Raw genomic sequence first — 10,181 nt, 5'->3', positions numbered from 1 at the left:
ATTTATTTGACAGAGAGATCACAAGTAGGCAGAAAGAGAGGGGAAGCAGGCTCCCTGCTGAGTAGAGAGCCAGATGCAGGACTCGATCCCAGGACCCTGAGATCATGACCTGAGCGGAAGGCAGAGGCTTAACCCTCTGAGTCACCCAGGCGCCCCTTCGCTGGCGTTCTGCCTACTTGTTCTCTCAATTATTGAGAGAGGAATGGTGGATTCTCCAACTATAATGGTAGATTTGTCTATTTCTCCTTTAAGTTCTATGAGGTTTTGCCTCATGAATTTTTAAGCTATTTTGTTAAGTACATACATATTTAGGATGGTTATATCATCTTGAAAATTGATAATCTTTATCATTACACAATGTCCCTTTTATCCCTGAACACATTCACTGCTTGGAACTTGGCTTACTCTGAAATTAACATAGCTAGTTCAAGTTTCTTTAGATAATTTCCATATGGTATATCTTTCTTCTATTTTACTTTTAATTTGTGTCTTTTTTTTATTTGACAGAGAGAAATCACAAGTAGGCAGAGAGGCAGGCAGAGAGAGGAGGAAGCAGGCTCCCCGCTGAGCAGAGAGCCTGATGTGGGGCTCCATCCCAGGACCCTGGGATCATGACCTGAGCTGAAGGCAGAGGCTTTAACCCACTGAGCTACCCAGGCGCCCCTTAATTTGTGTCTTTATAGTTAAAGTGGGTTTCTTGCAGATAGCATGTAGTTGTGTTGTGGTTTCTAATCCAGTCTGACTATCTCTTTTTTTTTTTTTTTAAAGTAAGCTCTACGCACGACGTGGGACTAGAATTCATGACCCTGAGATCAAGAGTCACATGCCCTACACATTGAGCCAGGCAGGTGCCCCTGACAATCTTGTCTTTTAACAGGTGTGTGTAGATCATCCAATTTAACATGATTATTGATATGTTGGAAATACAGTCTATCATTTTGCTAGCTGATTTCAATTTGTTATGTCTCTTCTTTGTTTTTCCCTTCTGTTTCTTTCTTCTCTCGGGTTAATTGACCACTCTTTGGAATTAGCTTTTGTAGTAAAAGATGTATGACGTAATACTTATGATTTTAACAATTCTAAGTGTACATGTCACTGGCATTGATTATATCCACAATATTTTGCAACCATTATCACTATATGTGTCCAAAACATTTTCATTACCTAAAACAAAAACCCTGTAACCATTAAGCAATAACTCCCCATTTCCACCATGCCCAAGCCCCAGGTAACCTTTAATTTACTTTCTTATCTATATGGCATTGCTAATTCTAGAGATTTCAGATAGGTGGAATCATACAATATTTGTCCTCTTGTGTCACTTAGCAGAAGGTTTTCAAGATTCATCCATGTTGTAATGTGTATCAAAACTGCATCCCTTGTTTTGGCTGAATAATATTCCATTATATTATGTATCATATTGTGTTTATCCATTCATCTGTTAATGGACAATGACTTGTCTCCACCTTTGGCTGCTGTGAATAATTCTGCAGTGAATGGTGCTATAAAAGTTTCTCTTGGATACTTTTTTTTTCCAGTTATTTTGGGCATATATCTAGGAGTGGAATTGCTGGGTCATATAGCAACTCTATGTTTTACCTTTTAAGGAACTAGCAGACTGTTTTCCACAGCAACTACACCATTTTACATGCCCACCAGCAATGTATGAGTGTCCAGTTTCATTGTACGCTTGTCAACACTTGTTATTTTCTGTTTGTTTTTTCTATGATAGCCATCCTGGTAGGTATGAAATGGGATCTCCTTGGGATTTTGATTTGCATTTCCCTACTAATGATGTTAAGTATCTTTCCATGTATTTATCTGGCCATATGTATATCTTCTTTGGAGAAATGTCTTTTCAAATGCTTTGCCCATGTTTAATAGGGCCATCTTTTCACTGTTGAGTTATAGGAGTTCTTTATATACTCTGGATATTAAACCCTTATCAGATATATGATTTGCAAATTTTTTTTCCATAGGTTTTTCTTCTATAGGTTTTCTTTTTGCTTTCTTAATAATATTCTTTGATGCTCAAAAATTGTAATTTTGGTCAAGTCCAATTTATTTTCCCTCTTGTTGCCCAAGTTTCTGTTGCCATATCTAAGAATGCATTGCCAAATCTAAGATCATAAAGACTGTTATGTTTCTTCTAAGACTTTTATAATTTTAGCACTTATATTTAGGTCTTTGATCCTTTTGGAGTTAATTTTTGTATGAGGGAGGGGTTAAATTTCATTCTTTTGCCTGTGGGTATCTAATTTTCCCATTACCATCTGTTAGAGTCTTCATTCCCCCATTCAATGGTCTTTTTTTTTCCCCATTTAATGGTCTTGACACCCTTGTTGAAAATCAATTAATCGTAGGTATGTCATTTTATAACTGGACCCTCAATTCTATTTTATGTTTCTATACACCTATCCTTATGCCAGGATTTCATTGCTTAATTACTATAGCTTTGTAATAAGCTTGAAATTGGTAACTGTGTCCTCCAACTTTATTTCTTTTTAAAGATTGTTTTGGTTATTTGGAGTCTTTTGCAGTTCCATAGGAATTTGAGGATTGGCTTTTCTATTTCTACAAAAAAGTCACTGGAATTTTGATGGAGATTGCATTCAATCCCAAGACTGCTTTAGAAAGTACTGGCATCTTAACAATATTAAGTCTTCCAATCCATGAACATAGGATGTGTTTCCATTTATTTGGGTCATAGTTATTTCAGAAATGTTTTGTAGTTTTCAGTGTGTAAGTATTTAGCTTCTTGATTAATATTTCTAGATGTTTTATTCTATTAGATGTTACTTTAAATAGAATTGTTTTCTTAATTTCCATTTTGGATTTTTCATTGCTGGCATAGAAACACAACTAATTTTTGATTGTTGATTTTGTATCTTGCGTCTCTTCTGAATTTATTAGCTCTAGCAGCTTTTTTTTCAAGATTCTTTGGGATTTTCTTTACATAGGATCATGTCACCTGCGACTAGAGATAGTTCACTTCTTCTTTTCTAATTTGTATATTTTTTATTTATTCTTCTACCTAATTGCTCTGGCTAGAATTTACAGTATAATGTTCAATAGCAGTGGTGAAAGTGGACATTCTTGTCTTTTTTTATTAAGATTTTTTATTTGTTTATTTGTCAGTGGGGGTGGGGGAAGGGAGGGAGAGCATGAGCAGGGGGAGAGCATGAGCAGGGGAGGGGCAGAGGGAGAAGCAGTCTCCACACTGAGCAAAGAGCCTGATGCAGGACTCAATCCCAGGACCCTGGGATCATGACCTGAGCCTAAGGCAGACACTTAACAACTAAGCCACCCAGGTGCCCCTGTACTGAGTCCTTTTGATGTTACTATTGCTCTGGTTCTCCCTCTTCTGACTCCCTCTTCCACTTTTCAGGATGCTTGTGATTATACTGGACCTACCCAGATAATCCAGAGTAATCTCTCTATCTTCAAGTCAGCTGATTAACAACTTTAATTCCACCTGCTACCTCAGTTCACTTCAGCCACATGACCAGACACTGTCGTAAGTTCCCCAGATTAGAACATGGACGTATTTACCTGGCCACCAGTCTGTCTACCACACAACCAGACCCACAGTCCTGTATACAGTAAGATTCCATGTACATAAAGTTTTTAATTTAAATTCAATTAATTGGGGTGCCTGAGTGGCTCAGTCGGTTAAATGTCTGCCTTAAGCTCAGGTCATGATCTCAGGGTCTTGGGATGGAGCCCCATGTCAGGCTCCCTGCACAGTAGGGAGTCTGCTTCTCCCTCTGCCTCTCCCCCTGCTTGTGCACTCGCTCGCTCTTTCTCTCTTTCTGACAAATAAATAAATAACATCTTTTAAAAATTTTTTAATTCAATTAACTAACATATAGTATATTATTAGGTCAGTGATTCATCAGTCTTATATAATACCCAGTGCTCCTTAGTTCCCGTGCTTTCCTTAATGTCCACCTCCCCCCAGTTATCCCATCGTCCAGCCCCCCATAACATTTTTTAAAAAGGGGAAAAGAGTAACGTTTAACAGTGTTCCTTATAACTGCACGTAAGACTCTAATAAAAACAAAGAAGTGATTACCATGAAAGTTAAGATAGTTGTTACTTTTTGGAAAGGGAAAAGGCAAACTGATTGAGAAGGGACACAGGGAAAGCCTCTGAGTAGTGGTAACGTTCTATTTCTTGACTTGTGTGGTGGGTCCAAATGTGTTTGCTTTATGATCATCCATTGAGTCTGGTGATCATCTTATGTACTTTACTTTTCACAATAAAAAAGCTTAGAAGGGGGGGCGCCTGGGTGGCTCAGTGGGTTAAAGCCTCTGCCTTCGGCTCGGGTCATGATCCCAGGGTCCTGGGATCGAGCCCCGCATGGGCTCTCTGCTCAGCAGGGAGCCTCCTTCCTCCCTCTCTCTCTCTGCCTGCCTCTCTGCCTACTTGTGATCTCTCTCTGTCAAATGAATAGATAAAATCTTAAAAAAAAAAAAATTAAAAAAAAAAAAAAAGCTTAGAAGGGGCACCTGGGTGGCTCAGTGGTTAAGTGTCTGCCTTCGGCTCAGTTCATGATCCCAAGGTCCTGAGATGGAGCCCCTCATTGGACTGTCTGCTTCTCACTCTCTGCGCTCTCTGTACTCCCTCTCTCTCTCAAATAAATAAATAAAATATTTTTTTAAAAAGCCTAGTAAATGAAAGAAAGAGTACTTCAAATTTGAAATCACTAAACAGTGTGTGGTGGAGAGAGTATGATCAAAAACTTACACAAATACAACTTGCAGTCAGCATGTTGGTGCCTCAAAATGTACTATCAATGGACTTCCAGGGATCCTACGGCATTTGAATAAGATCTCCAATATGAGGGATACCTGAGTGGCTCAGTGGGTTAAGCCTCTGCCTTCAGCTCAGGTCATGATCTCAGGGTCCTAGGATCGAGTCCTGCATCAGGCTCTCTGCTCAGCAGGGAGCCTGCTTCCCCCTCTCTCTCTGCCTGCCTCTCAGCCTACTTGTGATCTCTGTCAAATAAATAAATAAAATCTTAAAAAAAATCTCCAATATGAGATGGACCAAAACAAATAGCAAAGTAGACTCCAGAGGAAGCAGATATAATATGAGGAACAGAAAAAAAATGCTTTTTATAAAACCATAAACCCCAAGTCCTCTAAATAATATCCTAGAGAAATGAGAGAAGATACTGCATCCCTGCTTTAAAAGAGGAACAGAAAATAAAAAAACCTTGTAGAAACGAAAATAGAAGAATGGAGATTTAAAACAAACAAACCACAAACCTCAATTAAAGGCTGAAAACTAAAGCTTCAAAGGTATCCCAGAAACCATGGAAAGGGGACAGTGAAATGGATAATGGAAGAGAAGAGATAAGAAAATTTCATGATCAATCTCAAAATCCAGTCTGCTGGTCTAGGAACGGTGTTCTTGGCTCTATGGATGTATGGAGAGCTCACCAGCATGGAAATGCTAACAGTTCTAAAAGAAGAGAAAAAAAGAAAATGCTGGAGAGGAAAAATTAAGACAATGCTATAGGCTGAATGTTTGTGTCCCCCCAAATTCAAAGGTTAAAACTTAAGCCTCAGGGGCACCTGGGTGGCTCAGTGGGTTAAGCCACTGCCTTTGACTCAGGTCATGATCTCAGGGTCCTGGGATCAAGCCCCACATCGGGCTCTCTGCTCAGCAGGGAGCCTGCTTCCCCCTGCCTCTCTGTCTACTTGTGATCTCTTTTTCTCTGTCAAATAAATAAATAAAATCTTAAAAAAAAAAAAAAACTTAAGCCTCAGTGTGATAGTATTTGGAGGTGAGGCTTTTAGGAGGGGATTAGATGATGAGAGTGGAGCCCTCACAGAAGGGATTAGTGCCCTTATAAAAGAGACCCCAGTGAGCTCTCTGGCCCACCGTCACATGAGGATATTGTAAGAAGACATTGTCTGTGAACCAGGAAGTGGGCCCTTACTAGTTACCAAAACTGCTGGTGCCTTGACCTTGGACAATCCAGCCTCCAGAACTGTGGGAAATCAATCTGTGTCATTTATAAGCCACCCAGTTCATGGTATTCTATTACAGCAGCTCAAACTGACTGAGTAGAAAAGTTCCTGGAATGGAAAGACATACATTTCCAGTGAAAGGATATACATACTAAATACACAACAAAATGCACATCATAAAAAAGTCACCAACCAAATATTTCCAGATTCCAAGAACACAGAAAATATATTGCTATTGGTCAAATGGGGGGGAAATGGTACTATGGATAAGTCAATGCACATAAATTGAATAGCTTATAAGAAATAGACCAGTATCTTGAAAACCTCAAATTACCAAAAAAATCCAAGATTGAATAGATAACTTGGATACTCCTATAAAGAAACTGAATTCATTGCTAAATACCTTCCAAAAAAGAAAATGATAGGCCCAGACAGTTTCACTGGTGAGTTCTACCATACATTTAAAGAATTAACATCAATTTTGTAAAACTTATTCCCAAAAATAGGACAGGAGAGAAAAGCTTCCAACCCCTTTCATGAGACCAGCATTACCCTGACGCCAAAACCAAAGACAAACAAACAAACAAACAAAAAACCAAGCAAGCAAGAACCTGCAGACCAAAAATCTCATGATCATAGACACAAAAATCCTCAACAAAATCTTAAAAATTCAGGGGCACCTGGGTGGCTCAGTCGGTCTGCCTTCCGCTCCAGTCCTGGGATTGAGCCCCATGTCCGGCTCTCTCTGCTCAGCAGGGAGCCTGCTTCTCCCTCTCCTTCTGCCTGCCACTCGGCTTGCTTGTGCTGTCTCTCTCTCTGTCAAATAAACTTTTTTAAAAAAAATTTTAATTGAAAAAAATATTAACAAATCAAATCCAGCAATGTATATAAAGAAAAATATGTCTCAAACAAGTGATGCTTATTCCAGGAATATAAGGTTTGTTCAATGTTAAAACAATCAATTAAAGCCATTATTTGTTTAAAAATTTATTTATTTGAGAGAAGGAGAGTACATGTGCACACATGCGTTGGGGGAGGGGTAGAGGGAGAGAATCTCAAGTAGATTCGTCACTGAGTACGGAGACCACTGAGGGGCTCAATCTCACAACCCATGAGATGATGACCCGAGTCATCATGAGTCAGATGCTTAACCAACTGCACCACCTCAATTTAAAGCCCTCAAATTTAAGACATTATATTAATATTTTATAAAAGAAAAGTCATGCCATCATGACAAGTGATTAAGAAAACGCCTTTGACATCTATTCAAGACAAAAACTCAGCAAACTATGAATGGAAGGGAACTTCCCCAACCTACTAAAGGGCATCTATAAAAAACCTACAGGTAACATACTTGAGAGTGAAAAACTAACTGGTTTCCCTCTAAGATCAAGAATAAGGCAAGAATGTCCATATTACCATTCTTATTCAACATCATACTGAAAATCCTAGCTAGTATAATAATTCAAGAAAAATAAATAAAAGACATTCCAATAGGAAAGGAAGACATAAAACTGGCCATATTCATAGGCAATATGATTATCTAAATAGAAAATCCCATGAAATCTATTTTAAAAATTCTCATAACTAACAAATGAGTTTGGTAGGATCATAGGATACATCATACACAAAAATCAATTGTATTTCTATATACAAGAAATGTACAAATGGAAACCAAAAATTTAAAAACCAATATAATTTACAATAATTAGGGATAGAGCTAACAAAATATATACAAGATCTTTATTCTGAAAACCACAAAGTACCAGTGAGAGAAATCCAAGATTTTGTCATAACCTGGGGATATATGAATAATTCTAAGAAATAACACCAAAAACATGTAAGAAATCATAAGGAATGAGTGTTAAATTACATTTCATTAAAATTAAAAATGTTTATTCTGAGAAAGACCCTGTTAAGAGAATTAAAAAACAAATAAATAATACATAGAAATATTTCTAAATTATATATTCAACTATGATCCAGAGTATACAAAGAACTCTTAAAACCCAACAATAAGAAAATCACCAGCTTGGGGCACCTGTAAGGCTCAGTCAGTTAGGCATCTATCTGCCTTGGGCTCAGGTCTTGATCCCAGGGTCCTGGAATTGAGCCCCATATCAGACTCCCTGATCAGTGGGAAGTCTGCTACTCCCTCGGCTTGCCCCCTCCTCGTGCTCTCTTTCTCTCTCATTATCTCACAATCTATCTCTCTCTCTCTCTCAAATAAGTAATATCTTTTTAGAAAATTTAATTTAAAAAGAAAATGGATAGTTTAATTAAGAATGGACACTTCACCAAAGAGGATATGAGAATAGCAGTTGAGCACATGAAAAAGTATTATTAGCCATTAAGAAAATGCAAAGTAAAACAACAAAGAGATACCACTACATACCTATTAGAATAGCTGAATTAAAATATACTGACAAAACCAAGTGCTGGGTAAGATTGGAGGTAAATGGAATGCTCAGACATTGATGAAGGGAATGCAAAATTGTACAGCTGCTTTGTAAAGCAGTTTGCCAATTTCTTACACAAGCAGAAACGGAATAACCATAGCACCCAGGAATCTCACTTCTGAGTGCTTTCCCTAGAGCTAGAGAAAAGAAAACCTATGTTTACAAAAAAAAACTTTTCCATGAATGCTCATAGAAATTTTATTTATACTAGTTCAAAAATTAAAGAAATCAAGATGTCTTTTAACAGATGAATGAAAAGCAACCTTTGATGCATCCATACAATTGAATACTACTTAGCCAACATAAAGGAGAATACAATTGCTATTTGCAAAATTTGATGAATCACAAATACATTTTGCTAAATGAAAGGACAAGACACAAAAGATAACGCACTATCATTATGCTTGTATACAACTCTAGAAAAGGTAAAATATAAGAATGGGAAACATATCACTGGTTAGCATAGATTTAGGATGGGAAAGAGAGTTTAAATAAAGGTCAGAGTGAGGGAAATTTTAAATATAATGAAAATATTCTATATCCTAATGGTGGTGAAGATTACACAAATTTATCCATAAACAGGATTGGGACCGATAATAGCATTCAGAATCATGGCACGCTTCTCAAAAGTGATATTGGAAGATAAAGAAACAGCGGATCAAGGCCTTCAAAATCCCTGGGAGGAAATTTCAACCTGAAATTTATACATCCAGGTATCAATTAAGAATGAGATAAAGAGGGGCGCCTGGGTGCCTCAGTGGGTTAAGCCGCTGCCTTCGGCTCAGGTCATGAACTTGGGGTCCTGGGATCAAGCCCCGCGTCAGACTCTCTGCTCAGCAGGGAGTCTGCGTCCCTCTCTCTCTGCCTGCCTCTCTATCTACTTGTGATCTCTCTCTGTCAAATAAATAAATTAAAAAAAAGAATGAGATAAAGACAAACTTTGCCCAGGTAAAGTCTCAAAAGAAGTCACTTACCATGTGTCTTTTCTCAGGAAGTACCCAGAGGATGTGTCTCATCAAAAACGCTGTAGTAAACAACAAGAAAAAAGTGGGTTCCAAGAGGCCCCAGACCTCACTTGCGCACCTAGCAAAGGAATGTCCTAGATTGATGCAGCACCCTTAGCAATGAATAAAGATTGGAGCATGGTCTGGGAAGGCATACTCTAAAAACAAAGGAATGAAGTTTTTTTTAAATATTTTATTTATTTGACAGACAGAAATCAGAACTAGGCAGAGAGGCAGGCAGAGAGAGAGGAGGAAGCAGGCTCCCCGCGGAGCAGAGAGCCCGATGTGGGGCTCGATCCCAGGACCCTGAGATCATGACCTGAGCCGAAGGCAGAGGCTTTAACCCACTGAGCCACCCAGGCGCCCCAGGAATGAAGATATTTGAAGATTCGGAAGAGATGGATGGTAGGTCTATGACAGAAACGGAAGTTCCTTTAGCCCTGTTCACCGATGTAGCTCCAGGTCTTAGAACAGTGCCCAGCAGGTGGCAAGCATTCAGTAACGCTTTGCGAAATTCGAACAGAGAGGAGGACTGAACGGGAGGAGAGGAACTTGAAACAGTACGAACAACTTATTCTTTTAAGATTTATTTACCTATTAGAGAGAGAGAGAGAGAGAGAGCATGATCAGGAGGGGCAGAGGGAGAGAGAATCTCAAGCAGACTCCAGGCTCAGCGCCCAGCCCAACACAGGGCTCGATCTCACCACCCCGAGAACACGACCTGAGCCCAGATCATG

This window comes from Meles meles, chromosome X, assembly GCF_922984935.1.
Source record: "Meles meles chromosome X, mMelMel3.1 paternal haplotype, whole genome shotgun sequence".
In the NCBI taxonomy this organism is placed as follows: Eukaryota; Metazoa; Chordata; class Mammalia; order Carnivora; family Mustelidae; genus Meles; species Meles meles.
This window is presented reverse-complemented; position numbering follows the sequence as displayed.